Below are 19,056 nucleotides of genomic sequence, written 5' to 3' on the forward strand. Positions count from 1 at the left end.
CTATGCCAAATCATTTGTTGGTAAAGCTAACTTTCAATTATCATGTAGTCAAGCATGATTACATGTGGATTCTCTGGTTTGCACATTTAATTGACTGAACTTGACTCAGAAGTTTCTATCCTAGGGAGATGCGGTGGTAGAACTGGTTGAACACTTGGCAGAATTGTTGAAAGGTGCACAGAGAAAGAGCGGGAGAGTTTGAATTTGAAATCTTCCGAAATCCTTGATTGATCTGATTAAGGATATGCCTGTAGCTATCAACAAAAAATGTATAAAGAGTTCTGGAGCTCTTTCTGAAAGTTTCGATCGTGAAATTTGAAACAAGGAAATCTTGTTGAAGGCAATCCAAGGTGAAGAGCAGAGTGAGAGGAAGTGCTAAGAGGTGTTAGCACAGTTGAGTGTGTGTGTGAGGTAGATCCACTAAGTGCAGAGTTGATAGACAAAGAACCGGCTGAGTGCAGAGCTAAAGGATAGAGAATTGGCTGAATGCAGAGTCAAAGGACAGAGGACTGATAGAGTGCAGAGCCAAAGGTCAGAGGATCGAGAGAGTGCAATGCCGAGGGATTGGTGACCATCTTAGTGAATAGCTGAAGGTGTAAGAAGGAAACTAGTGTTGTGCAGAGAAGACACAACCAGTTTGTATTGAGTGGAATGCATATTGAGATCTAATCAAGCTATCAGTAGCTAATTCAGCAAATCATCCATCTGTTGCTTTCTAACAACTACAACATAAATCCCTTAACTAGAAGGACTTTAACAGGTCCTTATTGTAAAATCACTTAACTGGGTAACATCTTAATTGATGTTCTAAGTCCTTTAACCAGGCTACCTTTAACAGGGTAAAGGCACTAACCAGCCTTGATCAAAATCCCTTAACCGAGTGGCATCTAACAGTGTCTTTGTAATCTCCTAACAGGGATGCCTCTTAATTGAGTGTACTCCAGAAGAGTGCAAATTTTGTGAGTTCCTACTCACACCATGGTTTTCTCCCTATTGGGTTTCCACGAGATAACTCCTTGGTGTCACTGTCAACTTTTCATGCTTGCATATTTTACTTCAATGATTAAGTATATTGTTGGATCTTAGATGAATGAAGATTTAAGATAAAAGTTAAATTGTAAAATTTTGATTAACTGTTCATTCACCCCTCCCCTCTCAGCACCGGTTGGGACTAAGAGGAATGACATTTTGAGTTGATGTAGACATGATGTTTCAAGTGAAAGTAGGAATACTAGCCATTGGAGTGGTCAAAGGAATAGAAGAATTGATTTAATTTGAAGGTTGTGAATAACCAAAATTCTCAGCACAACTCTTTATAGGCATGACATTAGAATCAACAATATGAGCAATGCCACGCAATATATCAATTCCATTCTTATCACTTTGAATCATGTGTTTAAGGCCTTCAATAAATGGAAGAGTTTTACTATTAGGGTATTCTTGGGACATCCATTGTTGAAAGTTATCAAATTGATTGTCCAATTTTGAAAGTTGATCTATGGAAACTCTAGTCAAAGCTTCTTCTTGTTCATCATGGGATTCATCAATTGGATAGATAGGGACATGATTAGGATGGGAAGAATTGCCATTATCCTCATTAAAGAAGTCACCCAAATTATGCTCCATCTCCTCGGTAATTAAACCTTGGGAAGCCTTAATTCTAATGCTTCGTCTAATGGGGATAGTGTAGGTAGGACTAATAGTGATGAAACTCATGCACTAGAAGGAAAATTTGAAATTTTGAATGTGAATTATAGGAACAAAGTGCACAAAAATTGAATAATGCAAAATTTGGGAAAATAATGATTAAACAATTTGAACTTTGTTGAAAGAAGAAAATGACACAATTTCCAAAAATAATTTTATGATAAATGACAAGAAATTGGAATTTAAAATTAGGGCCAATGGGATACCTCTTAATTTTAAAATTGACAAAATTAGAAATTTTAAAATCAGGGTAGATTATAATTAACCACTTAATTGTAAAAAAATTCTTGAAGGTATTTTTTATTTTAGAGGAATAAAAAATCGACAAAATTAGCCAATTTTCTAGATTTAAGCTATTAAATATGGTCATGACAATCTCCTGAAATTTCGAGAAAAAAGTCAAGGACCATGTTCAAAGTGCACACAGTGCAACCAACTTTTTTTGAAATTTTCAAGGATGAAAGTTATGATGATTTTAAAGCGAACCCCAAAAAATTGGCAAATTTTACGATCTCTAGATAGGTGAAATGAAGGTTTGAATGTGAAAATAGGACCCTATTAGGGTTTTGAGAAAAAAGATGAATTGAATTGCAAATTTGAAAAGGGTCAAACCTAATGGATAGGGACACCTTAAAAAAATGCTTATAAAACTGAGATTGGCTGAAATTGATTGAAATTTGCACAAAATCCAATTAATTTTGAAAATTAGGGTTTTAGGACCTAACCACTTAATTTTTAAAATTTTGAATTTTGAAAAGGGAGGGAAATTGAAAGTTTGATTTTTAGGATAGAAGATAAGTCTGAAAACAGTTGAAAATTAAATGGAAATTCAATTTTTGCACAATTTCAAGATGATTTTTGAAAATTAGGGTTTTGACAATTAACCTCTTAATTTTGTGAATCTGATTTGCAAATTGATGAAGAAATTGAATTTGATAAACACAACAATTTTCAGATCTAAGACAATAACAAGCAATTTTTACACAACACAAGTTCAATTTCAATTTTTTTAAAACTAGGGTTTTGAATGAATTAACCACTAAGTTTGCAGAAAAATTAAACTTGTAAATGAAAAATATGCAATGATTTTTAGAATAAAGCATGTAAGACGTCGAGTTCACCAAAATCTAATGGTGAAAAAGGTGAATGATGGAGAGATCAAGAGGAAAGTTTTTCTTCCCTTCGAGGAGAGATGAAAGTTTCACTGCGGATTTCCCTTCAAATACTTTATCCACATTACATTAAAAGAGGGGGGAAATTAAACAGATCCAATCTCTTAAGGAAGATATTGAATACTAAATGAACTGATAATGAGATAGAAATGACAAGCTAACCCCTTCTTTTAGAATGGAAAATGATTGAATCATGTGTTGTAAGGCTCAGTGTAAAAGTAGAAAAGAACTGATTATAACTCGGGATAGAAGCGTGAGATGAAGTTGTGCACCTAGATCTAGCTATAATATGTTGAGATGAAGTTGCCCTATGAATTTGAGGAAAATTTGTCAGGACCGTGTTGAAAGTGCACACGATCCTCTGAAAATCCATGAAACGAAAAGGGTTTTTCCTCCTCTGCAAATGGAGTCTAAATCTGCAAACACAGTTGCGCACCTACAACCTACACACATAAAAGAGAGGAAAAGGGTGATGAGTTGAGACATTAGCATATTTTTATCCTCAGAACTCTTAAGGTTTTTTTCCCATATTTTGATTTACATAGTAGTAATGAGGTATCGAAAGTTTACTATATGTATTTCAGATGTTAGCCTGAACCTATTAAAACATGTTTTGTCTTTGCCAATTTATTCTTGCAGCCATGTTATTCATTCCTGTTGCCATGTGGATTGTTTAGGAAATATCATGTGTGAAATTAATAGATGTTTTGATTAATTAAAATAGATGTGTATGTTCTTGTATGTTCTTTCTTTTTGAGATTGCAGGAATAAATTGATCTTGTTGGGAAGGATCTCCTGTCGTGCCAGTTGTTGTAGGAGATATTTAAGGACGAGACTAAAAGATCGAATCAGTAGAAATGCTGATGAGCGTAAGGAATGATAGAGGACAAGTTATTGCGCAATTTTTACTGATGTCTTACTCAAGTAGACATTAGTGTTGAAAATATCGCCATGATGTGTTATGATTGTGGCTTGGTTTAGATCCACATTATCGGTGACTTAACTTTGGTTGTTTCCTTTCTTGATTAGTTATCCACCTCTTCTAATTGGCGTGATCTGTGTAATAGGAAGTAATTGTTTTCTTTTAAATAAACGTCTTTATCTCTTTTGAAGGTTAGATAGAAAAGAGAGAAAAGAGAGCAGAGGATTTTAGAAATAAAGTTACAAGTGTTTTGTTTTTATTTTAATGTTGAATCATGTAATGACTTCCGAAGAACAATGAATAAAAATATGTTATTCTGAGCACTTAGAGTTGTTTTTGGGAAGCCTGGAATCATTCATCCAAGGGGGCCCACTTGGAGAGTGTTCCTGTGCCTTTGTTAAGATTAGTTTTCTTCTTTAGCTATAGTAGACATTCTTGCATTGACTGTTCCTACAACCATTGGAAAAAGATCCATTGACTGTTCCTGCAGCCAAACCAAAATAGAGTAATTTTTGTTTAGCAACATTGAACTTAGCCAGTATTTCTTGAATGAATTTATGTTAACGTAGAAGTTTTCCTGTAGCCTTTCAATAGTTTCAATTCTTGCTTATCTTTTTCGCATAGATGTTAGTTGTTGCAGTAATGCAGGGTAGCTATTGCAGTAACTTAGTGCATATATAGTGCAGACCCATTTCAAGTATTACGTCCCTGGGTTGACAATCAAATGAACACTAGTTATGGAAATAGTGACTTTACCAAGTGAATGTCCAAACTTCGGGTTGAGACTTCAACTAGAGTTATTATTCTTATTGTTGGGTTGAACAAAGGGGTTGGGATTGGGGTTTTGCCTTCAGGTCAAACCCTAGTTTTGGAATTAACCAAATGATGAAAGAAAGTACTTGCAAGTAAATGTAAATAAAAAACTGAAATGTAATTCACCTCAAGGGAGGTTGTAGATAGAATGTAGGTATATTTTCTTATATTTAATTAAATGTTGAAAGGGATCTCCTCTTCCATGGTTGAATCATTGACTTGAATGCAACACCTAGCCTTGAAGGGAGACTTGAGAATGCTCAATGCTAGAAAGGAATGCTTGAATGCTCTTGAATTCTTGAATGTGTGGTCTCATGTATTCCCACTTATCCATCTTATGCAAATGGGAGGGTGAATGCGACTTATATACTCGTCAATTACGGTTAATTGACTGATTTTTTGTCACATGCCGACACAGGGAAATTTTTCCTGCTTTATGCAAAGTCCAATGCAAAGATAGGACAGAGGGGGGCCCTAAATAGGGCAAGGACAAGGGCACTACACTGCTATCCTAGGTGGGACAGGGGCACCACGCCCTTGTGCTGTCCTTTTCTCAAGATAGGAAGCAGGTTCAGGCAATGCAGAGGGCAGAAAAAGTGCAGTTTTTGGGGATGAGAAATTATCGAGCCTTCGATTAGGCTTGGGGATTCAAATCACCAATGTGAAGACCCTAATGTGGTCGCAAATTTCAAGGGTTGCAATTTTATGACACTACAGGTTGTATGTGAGGGATCTCTCTCTCTCTCTCTCTCTCTCTCTCTCTCTCTCTCTCTCTCTCTCTCTCTCTCTCTCTCTCTCTCTCTCTCTCTCTCTCTCTCTCTCGCGCGTTTAAGTTTCATTACTATATGATTGTATCTAGCTTATCCTAATGTGCATTCTTGGTAGATTAGCACATTTAAATCTGAAACTCATAGACCTTAAATGGCTTATGTGTTAATATGTTCCTCAAGATCAATCATTTTTAGGTTATCATTATGCTCCCCACCTTCATATGTTGATGAAGGTTGTATAGTCTAGTGTTGAGTAGAATGATGTGTTGAGGAGAATGATGTGTCAAAGAGATTGAAGTGCTTTGTGCATGAAGATTATTTGGTCTAATGTTGAGTACCATGATATGATAAGTAGGTTTAGGTGTTTTTATGTATCTAGGATCTTCAACATTTCACCTAGCTAAGAAGTTAACTAGGATGCAAGGATATCCTTACATATCTAATAATGTCACATAGTCAAAATATAGCCATCTCTTATTTTTAATAGATTAACAGGGAAAGGGCCCTGATCCCAAGTACAAAATAGTATACTAAAGCATCAAACCACTAGAAACAAGAAGTAGATAAGGACTAGCTAACCAAAAACCAACAAGCTTGATCCCACAAGACCTAACATCAAAACAACAAAGACTAAGTTACTAATAAATATATAGTAGCATATAACCTAAAGTAACCATAACAGTTCTTATCACGACACACAAGCTAACCAAAAAACCAACAATGTCTTTAAGTAGAATAAGATACAAAAAATTAAACATCTTTTTTAGGGCTATGACAATTTCATGATTTTGAAGCTCATCTTCTTTGCTCAAAGACTCAAATCATGTTTTCAATCGAGTCCTTGCATGTATTAATTATAAGCAACTATGAATCTAGTGAATCTTGTGACTAGCATGTGAAGGATGGTTATTACTTCCTCCAAGTTATAAGCTACTATGCTTTGTATAGTCACATAAATCTGTCCACTTAATTAAATGAATATTTAGTATTTATTTGGTTATTTAACCATCAATCAATAATTAATTAAGTTAAAATATTTAATTAATTCATCTTAACCCTCTTCTCCTATTAATTAAATAAATTATTTGATTTATTTGATTTAATTCACTTAACCAAATTCAGACCATTAATTAAACAAATAAATCATATTTTTTTAATTAAATTTTCTCAAATTTAAATAAATTAATATTTATTTAAATCCCCCAAAATCCCATCTCTCACATTTAAATAAATTAACATTTATTTAAATCACCTTTATCCTCCACCCACCTGTATTTTCCTACAAATGCAAGTTGCACAACTATTTTAAATAAATCATTTATTTAAATCACCTTTATCCTCCACCCACTTGTATTTTCCTACAAATGCAAGTTGCACAACTATTTTAAATAAATTATTTATTTAAAATCTTATTTATCCTCACCCACTTGAAACCTTTAATGGTTTCCCTTAAAGTTTTCAAACTTAATGGCTTCCTTCTATAGTCTTCTTAAGCCTTTAATGGTTTCCCTTAAAGTCTTCAAACTTAATTGCTTCCCTTAAAGTCTTCTTAAGGCTTTAATGGTTTCCCTTAAAGTCTTCAAACTTAATGGCTTCTTTCTAGAGTATTCTTAAGCCTCTAATGGTTTCCCTCAAAGTCTTCAAGCATTTAATGCTTTATCTTCCTTTTTCTCATTTAAATAAATTAATGTTTATTTGAATATTTACCCAAATGCAAATTACACCATTTAATTGAAATAAATGATTTTATTTTAATTGAAAATCCCAAAATTCCTCCCACTTGCATTCTCCTACAAAACCCACTTGCAATCCTAACCCCTTTCTAGATTCTTCTAACCCCTTCCTAATTAGCCTAATCCATCCCCTAAATATTGTCACATTCCTAAGCAACTTGGAGTCACTTCTCAAAGCCCTCAAAGTCTTTGAAATGCATTTAAGGCTTTAAGTCTTCAAACGGTTAACCTGTAAAGTCTTCCAAACCATTCAAGGCTCTTACATAACCATTTATGGTTAACTCACCTTTTACCTTCGGTTAGAGACTTTCCTCTAACTTAACCATCCTTTTGACTCATGGGTCTCTTCAAAGCATTTATTTCTTTGACTAGGGTAACCATCATGTCCCCTCAAGCATTTAATGTTCCTTATCTCTCCTCTCAAGCCTCCTCATGGTGACACTTGTCAACATGGGATTGGGTTGAAAGTCTCACATGGATTGAATATCTTTCAATCCTAACCCTTGTTAAGATTGCTCCATCTCAACCCTTCATTTCCCCATTTCTTCTATAAATAGAACCCTTCTCCTCAAGCAAAGGAGGAAGTATTAGAGTATTGTTGTTATACTGGCATTAGCATAGAGCTTTTTTATAGCATCACTATCTACACTTGCATAGCATTTGTTTATCATATTCAACCATCTTGAATCTCCATATGGCATCCATGGCTAGTGCTAAAAGCTGAGAGCTACACTCATGTGGAACTTGGAGAGGAGAGTAACAAGGGAGGAGAAACTATGAGCATCTTGATTAGCTATTTTATTCTATGTTTATATTCTTTCTATTTCATGCTTAATATCTCTCTTGATATGCTTGTTTAGGATAATCTTTTGTTGCTAACACTAACATTTGTTTCTTGTTCTCTTATGTGTGTTGCCATCAAACAGATTTTCTAATCCTTTTTGCAGAGCATCATTTGGTGAACCCGACGTGAATCAAAAAGCAATCATTTTGAAGACTACTAACTTTTGAATGTTTTAATTGACACACAAGTCATTCTCTTGCACTTTTGTTCTTAGTTTAGCGCCTTCACAAATTGATACTTTAGCGCTATTGTCTATATTGTTGCTCTTTCGTGTTAAATAGCACTTCTGTTTTCACACAGAGTAGAGCTATTGTAAAAGAGAGTTGTAAGAAAATTCCTTGTAACCAAAAACCAAAATTTTTAGACTTGTAGAAGCCCACCAAAACATGCGGATTTTTATAACTAATTATCTTTTGTGTAGGTTTTAACTAACCCCTACAATAGGATTTTTTTAGCAATTTTAGCTTAGGAAATAAATTTGTTCATATTTCTAACTTTGTCTTTCAAGTTAGGATAAAATAAATTCATTTTCCTTTTGGGTTAAAATCAACTACACATTTATTTGGAGTTTTAAAAAGAACCACATCTTTCATTTAGAGCTCTAAAAAGAATCACACTTGTTCAAAGTTAAAAAGAATCACAAAAACAAACACACAATTATTTTTTGCAAAGTTAGGAACAAATTCTTTTGGTGCTTAAAATCAACAAGGCAAATTTTATTTCTTGCATCAAACTAAAATTCACAATCAACACTTCATTTGTGCAAGTTAAAAAGAATCCCCAATTTGTCACAGTTGTTCTCAAATCGATTTACTTCAAGCAAAACGTGCTCTTAATTCAGTTGACTAGGATTTCCAATTCCTAGATTACAACACATTTTGCCATTGAAGGATAAAAAGAACACCATGATTGTTGGAGCAACATCTCCAATTAGATAGAACATCATTGCAATGACAAATTAAAAAGAACAAGTGCATTTCGTGTTTGGCACACTTGTGCAAAAGAGTTTGTCGAGTGGTCCTACTTCTAACACACACTATCCTCTCCCTTGGCTTTCGTGGTCCTAGGTGCAAAAGAAAAGTGTTAGTAACACTCAAGTTTTATATTTTTAAGAGAGGCCTGCCAAGGGATCAATTACTCTTGGGAATGACCTCGCACGGTAAATCATTCGAGCCGCTATAGAAATCAGGTGAGAGCAAAAGCTATAGCCTTGGGTATAGTTGTTCCTAGAGTGTAACTTGCCAAAAGGACAAATGGGCCCCACCATGAGTTACAAGGCTCTTAAGTGAGTCACTGCAGAATGAATTTATGTCCAAAAATATCAAACATTACTAAACACCTTTAAGTAGTAGCCCACCCATTCTATTGATTGAGGATATTTGTGATACAATTTAGTGAAAGAGCATAGATGGTTTTGCTCCCAAGATACTCACCATACATATTTCCTTGAGTAGAAACATAGCTTTTTGAAAAGTCAATTGTGGCTTGATGAAAGTGGTGACTCCCCCATCATAGGGATCATCTATTCATTATGCTCGTGCAAGACTTAGTATATCACATCCTTACCTGCCACGGCGGGATTCATAAGGTATGTAGTACCAAAGTCAAAGAAATATCAAGATGTGGGCTGAATTTATTACAACTGGCCATTTGACCTTAGGGATAAAAAGTGTTTGAAGTGTTTTAATTTTAGTCAAGACCAAGTGCAAATTGAGCCGACTTCAGGCTTTGGAAATACACCTTAAAATACATCTAAAGGAAAGGGTCATAAAAAGTCCAAAGATTGGGTTGATCTAGACCCATACTTATTTGTGCCTTTTGAGGCAACATTCTTGTTTTTGTGTGCTTGCTTTGTTTTCTTGTCAAAGAAAAATCAAAAATTAGTTTAAAAAAAACAAGTATTCATCCAACACAAACATTTTTCAAAAACCAACAAAAGATCAAAAACAAAGAGCAAGAGTATCATATTTTATGACCATTCTTCATATCTTGAGAAAGAAGAATATTCATCAACATGTCAACTTGAAAAGAAGACCATTAAGCTCAAAGGCTTTAATCAAAAGGAGGAAATTCTTCTATCTTAATAGACAAATCTTTGTCTCTCATAGAGCCTTCTTGCGTCACATGCGTCTTTATATTCAAGGAAAATCAAACGAATTTGATCAAGAGTCATTAAATCGCAGAGCTTTTATGCAATATAGAGCTTTGAGTTATCACAAAAACAAAGGAGGCAAGATCAACCCTGACTTCTTTCAAGACATTTGTATCACCTACAACGTAGCTCGGGAAATGCCACCAACGCCCGAAAGGGAAGAGGTAGAATTTGTCCCATATGTGACACAAAGCTTTTATTGAAGTTAAACATTTCATTCCATTCACACATCATCTCATCCATTTCAAACTTTCAAAACACCGTGAGGTTTTTTTCCTAAGTTCTCTTTAGATATTGCTTGAATCAAATACAATTCATCACTTTTTAGAGTGTCTCGACATCTAGGATAAACTCATCCTAAAGAGGCATTTCTACACGGGTTAAAACTAGTCTTTGAGTGAATCCTCTCATTACTAGGTAGTTGAATCTGTAACACATCTCAGATTCCTCTAAACCTTATCACACCAAACATTGTCAATCAAAAACAACAAGCAATTCAAGAAAGAACTTTGGTAATATCTACCTTTAGTGCTAGAAATTCATATGCAAAAAACTCCACTAACCATAAATCTCTCATTTCATCAATAACTCATCATCATTTTCACTCAACTTCAACAAAAACTTGTAAACAAAATGGCTCATACCCGAACATGGTCAAGGCAACGAGAAATGGAAATTGAGCAAGAAGAGGAGGAAAACATCAATGAATTCCAAAAAGCTCTTGGAGGAAACATGAATGAAGAAAATCCAAGTACTCCTACTCTTGTGGAAATAGAAAGGGCACAACACAACCCTCTCTTTAATAGACTTTTTGATGAAATACTCAAGAGCAATGTTGATGCTCATTTCTTGAGACTTGCTCAAGAGGGAGCCAAACTACCCTCAGACTTTGATGTTGAACAACTACGACAAGCATCAGAATGCCAAAGTCGTAATGAGGATGAAAGAAGACAAGATCCCATCAGATATAACCTTCATCAAGGTAATCTACCACCTCCTCCTCCTAATGATATAGACATGTTGCGGCAACAAGTTGAAAATCTTGCCCAACAAATTCACAGTGGTGTGAAGACTAATCAATTCTCACTTAATGACATTTGTCCCTATCCCTTTGATAGGAATCTTTATATGCCACCTTTTCCACAAGGGTTTGAAACACCCAAGTTCAAAAAATATAGAGGAAAAGGAGATCCTCACGATCATGTAAGAGAATTCCATTCAGCATGCCTCGAAGTGGCATACGAAGATACGTACCTCATGCGCCTTTTTCCCCAAAGCTTGGGAGGAACAACCACATCATGGTTTTCCCAATTACCAGGTGGCATTAGGACCTTTGAGGAACTCATCCAGAAGTTCCTAGCACATTACTCACATAACATTGAACATAATATCACCATGGCTGATCTGTGTAACACTAAACAAAAACCAGGTGAACTTTTCTCAGTCTTCCTGCAACGATGGCGTCAGATGTCTAGCAGACATTCTCTTTAATTACCAGAACAAGAACTAGTGGAAATATTTATTTCCAACTTAAACGAAGAAATGGAATTTCACCTAGACATAAAAGACACAGATTCTTTCAATGACATGATCACCAAAGGCTTGAAATGTGAGCGGGCCCTCATCAAGAAAGGACTTATCAAAATCTACAATGAACCAAAGGATGGCCCTCGTCCACATTTTAATAGTGACAAACCAAACTTCTAGAACAAAAACAAAAATATCGTCAATGACGGGGTTGTGGATGCCAGCACTATCAAAAGTGCACAACCTGTGGTTCGATTTGTAGGACAGAATCCCCCACCTAAGCCTAAAATAATTGTTCCTCAAAATCAAGGCCGAATCACATCTCAAGATGAACCTAGACAACGTCAACCAAAACCGAAGTGAACGTACACTCCCTTAGGGGAACCCATTGAAATAGTGTTACGACGGTTGGTTTCTCAAAACCTGGTAACACTACCCAAAACATCAAACTATGAACGGCAAGTCAAACCTGCATGGTGGAGAGATACTAAACACTGTGATTTTCATCAAGGAAAAGGACACAAGACAAGCAATTGTCATAGATTAAAAGATCTTATTCAAGATCTTATTGACCGAGGTAATATTGAAATCGAAGGACATGACCCAAAGACAACAAACAATGATCATCTGATATTCAAAAATCCACTTCCATCACAAGATCAAAGGGGTCCCTCCACTTCCAAGAGAGGCACTGATACCACTGATTATACACAAGCCATGTATAATTACACTGTAAATCACCTGTACGATGCTGGTGAACAAATTGAAACTATTACCATAAGAATCCACCTAGTTCCAATTGCAATGTTGTTACACGTTGCGGCAAGGTTACCATAAAAGTAGCTCCACAAGCTACCACATCCATACCAAAGCAATACAATCTTGTGGAACAATTAGACAAAATGCCTGCGCTGATATCCATTTTAGAGCTATTGCACCTATCTCTGTCTCATAAAACAATCTTGGATCAAGCTCTCCAAGAGGCATCAGTCCCTGCTAACTTGAATACAGATCAGTTCCAAGCCATGGTTGGAAGTCTAAGATCATCCCCTTGTCTCACTTTTTCTAAAAGTGACAACTCATCCTTCCAGCAACCACATAACGCCTCACTCCACATTGAAGGATTTATCAACCAGCATAGGATCAAGTGAGTCTTGATCGACAATGGAGTCGGCCTGAATATTTGTACACTACAATTAGTCACTGCATTAGGATATGCAATTGAATCAATGGATCCCCACAAGAAGATCACAATTAAAGCTTATGATGATACAGAGTGTTCATCCAAAGGAGCTGGTGTACTACCAATCCGAGTGGGCCTAGTGGTGAAGCACATCATATGTCAGGTTCTGGACCTTCCTCTGCCATATAATTTATTGTTGGGAAGACCTTGGATACATGCCATGCAAGTCGTTCCATCCACTTACCATCAGTGTATCAAATTCCCACATAATGGTGTGGAAATTACAATCCTGGGAGATGCAAACCCCTTTGCATATTGTCATAACATAAATCAACAACCAAAGATTACCATTCCCAGCAATAGAGAACCATCTCATCCACCTCATATGTAAGTCCAGCCTCTCTTTCTAGTTCAAGCACTATTATACCCAAGCAAGAGAAGCTCAAGATGAAAATAGCAAAGGAAGGTCCTGGGGAGTACAATCTAAGCCAACTCTTTTGTGTTAGACAAATGCCCACTTCTCCAAGAACTCATGGTAAACCACAACAGGTACTTATACACTAGCAATCACACCAGCATGCACTTTGACGCCTTTCATCCTTGGAAAGAGTCAAGAAGAAGAGACCAGAGATTAGGACTTAGCAGAATGGATCTATAAAGATCCTATTACCATGGACCTCCCACAAGCTAAGCTTCCCACAAATCAATATGGAAAGGGCCTGCTCATTATACAAAGAATGGGTTATGATGGTCAAAGTGCTTTGGGACTTTGCAAACAAGGCAGACATGAGCCACTGCCGACAAAAATTAAGCCTAAAGATAACACAGGCTTAGGCTTTCAAAAATAGATCTTTCCTAAACTCAGATTCAAAGGGAAACCCAGCAAACTGCTTTATCAACCTATTACAAAGAGGTCACATTTGATTGTCAAAGTAGCACCACCCATCACTCCACCAGTTAAAACAACAACCCCATCAGCATCAACAATAACACCAACAGTACCATTAGCAGCAGCCACTATATCCGAATTCCTAGTAGTATCTACAACACTGACAATTCCAGCAGAATCTACAACACCAATACTTCCTGTATCAGATTCATTGATCCCCATAATTCTTCCTGCAGCACCGATCATTACATCTACAAAGATACATCAGCTGATCACAGCTGTAGTATTTTACTCGAACACCATCCTAGAATGTTATAGCAACTGGATCCTGGATAGTGATTCAGAAACTGACTCACATGAGTGGGAATTTGATTTAGTGCAGCTTAACACTTTAGATGAGGATGACACATCACTACCTCCACAACACAAAGACATCCCTATTTATGGAGAAGCACATATAAAGACTTCTTGTGTTCCTGAGCTGGAAACTTCTTCCACAGACCCTACATCTCATCCTACGCCTGATTCTAACAGGGAGAGTACCATCAATGACCTTCACCATAACGTCTTAACCCTCACTGATACATCTAATGAACTTAACCTAATCGATGAGATAATGCCCATTATCTATCCTGAACTCATCGAATGGAACCAACCTAATCCCCCATGTCTTGACCACTTCCAAAATGATGAGGCAATCATTGACTTCTTGGAATTATGGGATAACCTACCAAGAGGGGATCATAAAGCTGGATTCGCCATAGAACTTAATAGCGCAACATACTTTGGGGCAAATGCCAAACCTTTCAGCTGCAAAAATATAACAATAAAACATGGATCTTCCAGTGAAAACCACACTGTGGCACTGTTTGATCCCACAAAAGTAAAAAGAAAGAGCGAATCCAAGGGTGAAAACCTCTCTAAGGCGCCTAAGGATGAAAGGTTTGACATTTTCTCCTCTAGTACACAGCAAGAATGATCAACTATTCTGATCGAGGAAACCAAAGAATACAACATGGGGACTCCTAAAATTCCTCACCACATACATCTGGCATCTCTTTTGACTCTAGAGGAGCATCCCAAGTTTGTTGAATTCTTCAAGAAATGCCAAATCAACTTTCCATGGTCATATGCAGACATGCCTGGTCTTGATCCGGATTTAGTCATGCATAACCTCATAGTACTAGAAGGAGCTAAGCCTGTCAAGCAGAAGCTTCGTAAGATGCATCCCCAGATTGCAATACTCGTCAAAGCAGAACTTAAGAAACTTCTGGATATTGGTTTCATAAGACCAATTGATTATGCCGATTGGATCTCCAATATTGTGCCTGTCAGTAAACCAAATGGGGGCATCTGTATCTGCACTGACTTCAGAGATCTGAACAAAGCATGTCCTAAGGATGACTTCCCCCTACCCAACATTGACATCATAATGGACCTAACAGCAGGACATGCCATGCTTTCACTCATGAATGGCTTTTCCGGATACAATCAGATAAAAATTGCACCAAAGGATCAGCATAAGATGACTTTCACATGTCCATGGGGAACATACTGCTGGAATGTAATGCCTTTTGGTCTCAAGAATGTAGGAGCGACCTATCAAAGGGCAATGACCACTATCTTCCATGATATGATGCATACCATAATGGAAGATTATGTTGATGACTTGCTAGCAAAATCACTCACAAGAGAAGGTCATCTAGAAATAATGGAGAAAATCTTTGATAGACTAGAACAATATCATGTTCAACTCAACCCAAAGAAATGTGACTTTGGAGTAACCTCAGGGAAGCTTCTAGGATACATTGTCTCCAGCAAAGGCATTGAGGTTGACCCAGCAAAGGGCAAAGCAATCATGGACATGCCACCTCTAAAGAACATCAATCAACTAAGGACATTACAAGGGCAGCTACAGTCGATCCAAAGATTCATTGCACAACTGGCAGATAAGTGCCATCCTTTTACACATCTGTTACATAAGAACATCCGCTTTCAATGGGATACTAGATGCCAGCAAGCATTCTAGATGCTTAAAGACTATCTCATGAATGCACCATTGTTGATCCCACTAGATCTGAGTAAGCCTCTATTGCTCTATATTTTAGCTACTGCTACAGCATTGGGAGTACTATTGGCTCAACACAATGCAGAAGGGAAAGAGTGTGCTATATACTACATCTCTCGCACACTGGTTGGCTATGAACTCAACTACACACCTATTGAGCGAGCTTGCCTAGCAGTAATCTTGGCAGCAACAAAACTGAGGCACTATCTATTGACACATAAGGTTCAACTCATTGCTAAGATTGATCCACTAAAGTACTTACTTAGCAAAGCAGCATTGACTGGCCGCTTGGCCAAATGGGTGATGATTCTAAGTGAATTCAACATTGAGTATGTGGACCGTAAAGCTATCAAAGGGCAAGTTATTGCAAATCAGTTGGCCGATGCACCACTCATAGGCGATCATCCTCTCATTTCCAATTTTTTGGATGAAGAGCTATTCATGATCACAGAAACACAACCATGGAAGCTATACTTTGATGGTTCATACACTAGACCTGGCTCAAGGGTAGGCATTCTCTTTATCACCCCTCAAGGTGACAGCATCCCGAAGTCTTGCAGGCTCACATTTCCATGCACAAACAACATAGCAGAATATGAGGCCTTGATCATGGGACTTAGACTCACCATACAATGGAAATTAAAAGAGTTACAGATATATGGTGACTCCCAACTGGTTATCCAACAAGTCACAGATGAATATCAGACCAAGGATGATAAATTCATGCCATACACACAAATGGTGGACAGTTTAAAAGCATCATTTACTACTATCACATTTGAGCAGATACCCAGAGATCATAATCGAGCCGTTGATGCTATGGCTACCATCGCATCTCTCCTAGATCTTCCACAGAATTCAACACGCTATGAGTTCTTGGTAGAACAGCTTTGGATTCCTGCTTATGATATCCCCGAATCCAAGATGATATGTCACCTTGTCGGTTTTGAATCCCCATGGTATGGTGAGTTTTACACCTACCTCCGCGATTACATACTTCCTCCTAACCAATCGAATAACTAACGTAAAACCTTCATTCACCAAACCGCTCGATATACCATTATTATTGAAACCCTATACCGACACAGTCTTGATGGTACTCTCCTTCAATGTTTGGAACAATGTGAGATAACAAAGGCCTTGGAAGAGGTACATGAAAGAATTTATGGAACTCATGCAAGTGGTCCTTCATTAGCTAAGAAACTCATGCGCATTGGATACTATTGGCTGTCCATGGAAAAAGACTCCTACTACTTTGTCAGAAAATGCAAGAAATGCCAAGTTCATGGAGACCTGATACATGCACCAAAATAGGAATTGCAACCAATCACAACACTATGGCCTTTTTGTCAATGGGGACTTGAACTCGTGGGTAAAATCCATCCATCTTCATCAAATGGCCATAAATTCATTATTACCACCACTGAATATTTCACAAAGTGGATCGAAGTTGTTCCACTTGCCCAAGTCACCGGCAAGTAGATCGCCTCATTTATCCTCAATTACATCATCTGCCGGTATGGTGTACCCATGTCCATCGTCACAGATAATGGTCTTCCTTTCAAAAATCAAGATGTTCGTGAACTCTGTGAGAAATTTCACATCCAACACTACTTTTCCACTCCCTATTACCCACAAGGAAATGGTCAGGTCAAAGCATCAAATAAAAACATATTGAGAATCCTCAAGAAAATAGTCAATGATGTTGGTCGTGATTGGCATGTTCAACTGAATCCAGCACTATGGGCATATCGAACTAGCATTCGAACCCCTATAGGCGCAACTCCTTATTCATTGGTTTATGGTGTAGAAGCTATCTTACCTATTAAGGTCGAGATACCATCTCTACGGGTTTCCTTGCATAATCCGATAGATGATGAAGCATATAGAGTATCATGTCTTCAAGACTTGGAACTACTTGATGAGAAACGACAAGCTGCATACAATCACCTTAAAGCCTATCAATAGTGCATGAGAAGAAGCTATAATCATCGAGTTAGACCTCGTACATTTGTGGTAGGTGATCTTGTTCTTTGAGAGAATCCTCGTAACCAACCAAATAGAGAACATAAAGGAAAGTTTGAATCAAATTGGCTGGGTCCATATGTTATCACTACTATCTTTGGGTCTGGGGCATATCAGTTGGCTACTTCAGAAGGAGAACCACTAGCAGATCCGATCAACAATATGCACCTCAAAAGGTTTTATACCTAAAGATGCACAGAGTATCAAGCTCCCATACATACCAGCAAAAACACCAAAAACATTCTGAAAAATGTCCTGAAGAAAATACAAAAACATCAAAATAGTAAAGAAAAATCATGCATCCAAACGATGAAAAACCACTTCGATGGCACCTTGGGTAAGTACGATGGTGAAAACCTGGCAAATAGGCACCACTCATAAAGGCTATGGCTCTGTAAAGCGGAAAAATCGAACCCTAGTTGTTCTCCCCTCCCCAACTCCAAGGAGAGAGAAGGGAGAGTCACTAGGGTTGATGGTTTTCACTTAGGGGAGACTTTACATTCAAAAGAGGGGTTGAAACCCACAAGATCCAATCCCACGCAATGCAAGATTGGATTCTATATGAGTTTCAAGGGTTAAGACATCAAGGATACCCTCTTTTGTAAAGAATGTAGATAGAAAGATTGAACTAGAAATGCATGTAAAGCAAGAAAGATTCGCTTATAAATAGAGATAGGGATATGGGATGAAGCTGCGGACCTGGAATTAGCAGTAAAATGTTGAGACGGTGCTGTTCTACAAATTTGAGCAAAAGTTGACGGGACGATGGCGCCCGGCGTGCACACGGTCCTCCGAAAAATCCGCGAAATGAAGGTGGATCTGTTCGTCTCTGCACAAGGATTCCATATCTTCAATTACAGCCGCGTACCTACAACCTACACACAGAAAAGAGAGGACGATTGGGGGGTTAGGGATGAGGGGTTTGCCTTTAGGTCAAACCCCGGTTTTGGAATTAACCAAGAAATGAGAATGTTGTAAATGTAAATGTTTGTAATGTAAACAAGTACTGATACCTTGTTGTAAGAATGTTTGTATTCTTACATGCAAAGGTGTAATGTATGTAGTATGTTGTATGTTGTATGTGATCTCCTCTTCAATGGTTGAATCCTTGTCTTGAATGCAACACTTAGCCTTGAATGGAGACTTGGAATGCTCAATTGCTTGAAGGAATGTTTGAATGCTTGAATGTTTGAATATCGTTTCCGCCTTTTTTCCATCTACCAAAATGGGAGAGGAAATGTAGTTTATATA

Source organism: Cryptomeria japonica, chromosome 10 (genome assembly GCF_030272615.1).
Source record: "Cryptomeria japonica chromosome 10, Sugi_1.0, whole genome shotgun sequence".
In the NCBI taxonomy this organism is placed as follows: Eukaryota; Viridiplantae; Streptophyta; class Pinopsida; order Cupressales; family Cupressaceae; genus Cryptomeria; species Cryptomeria japonica.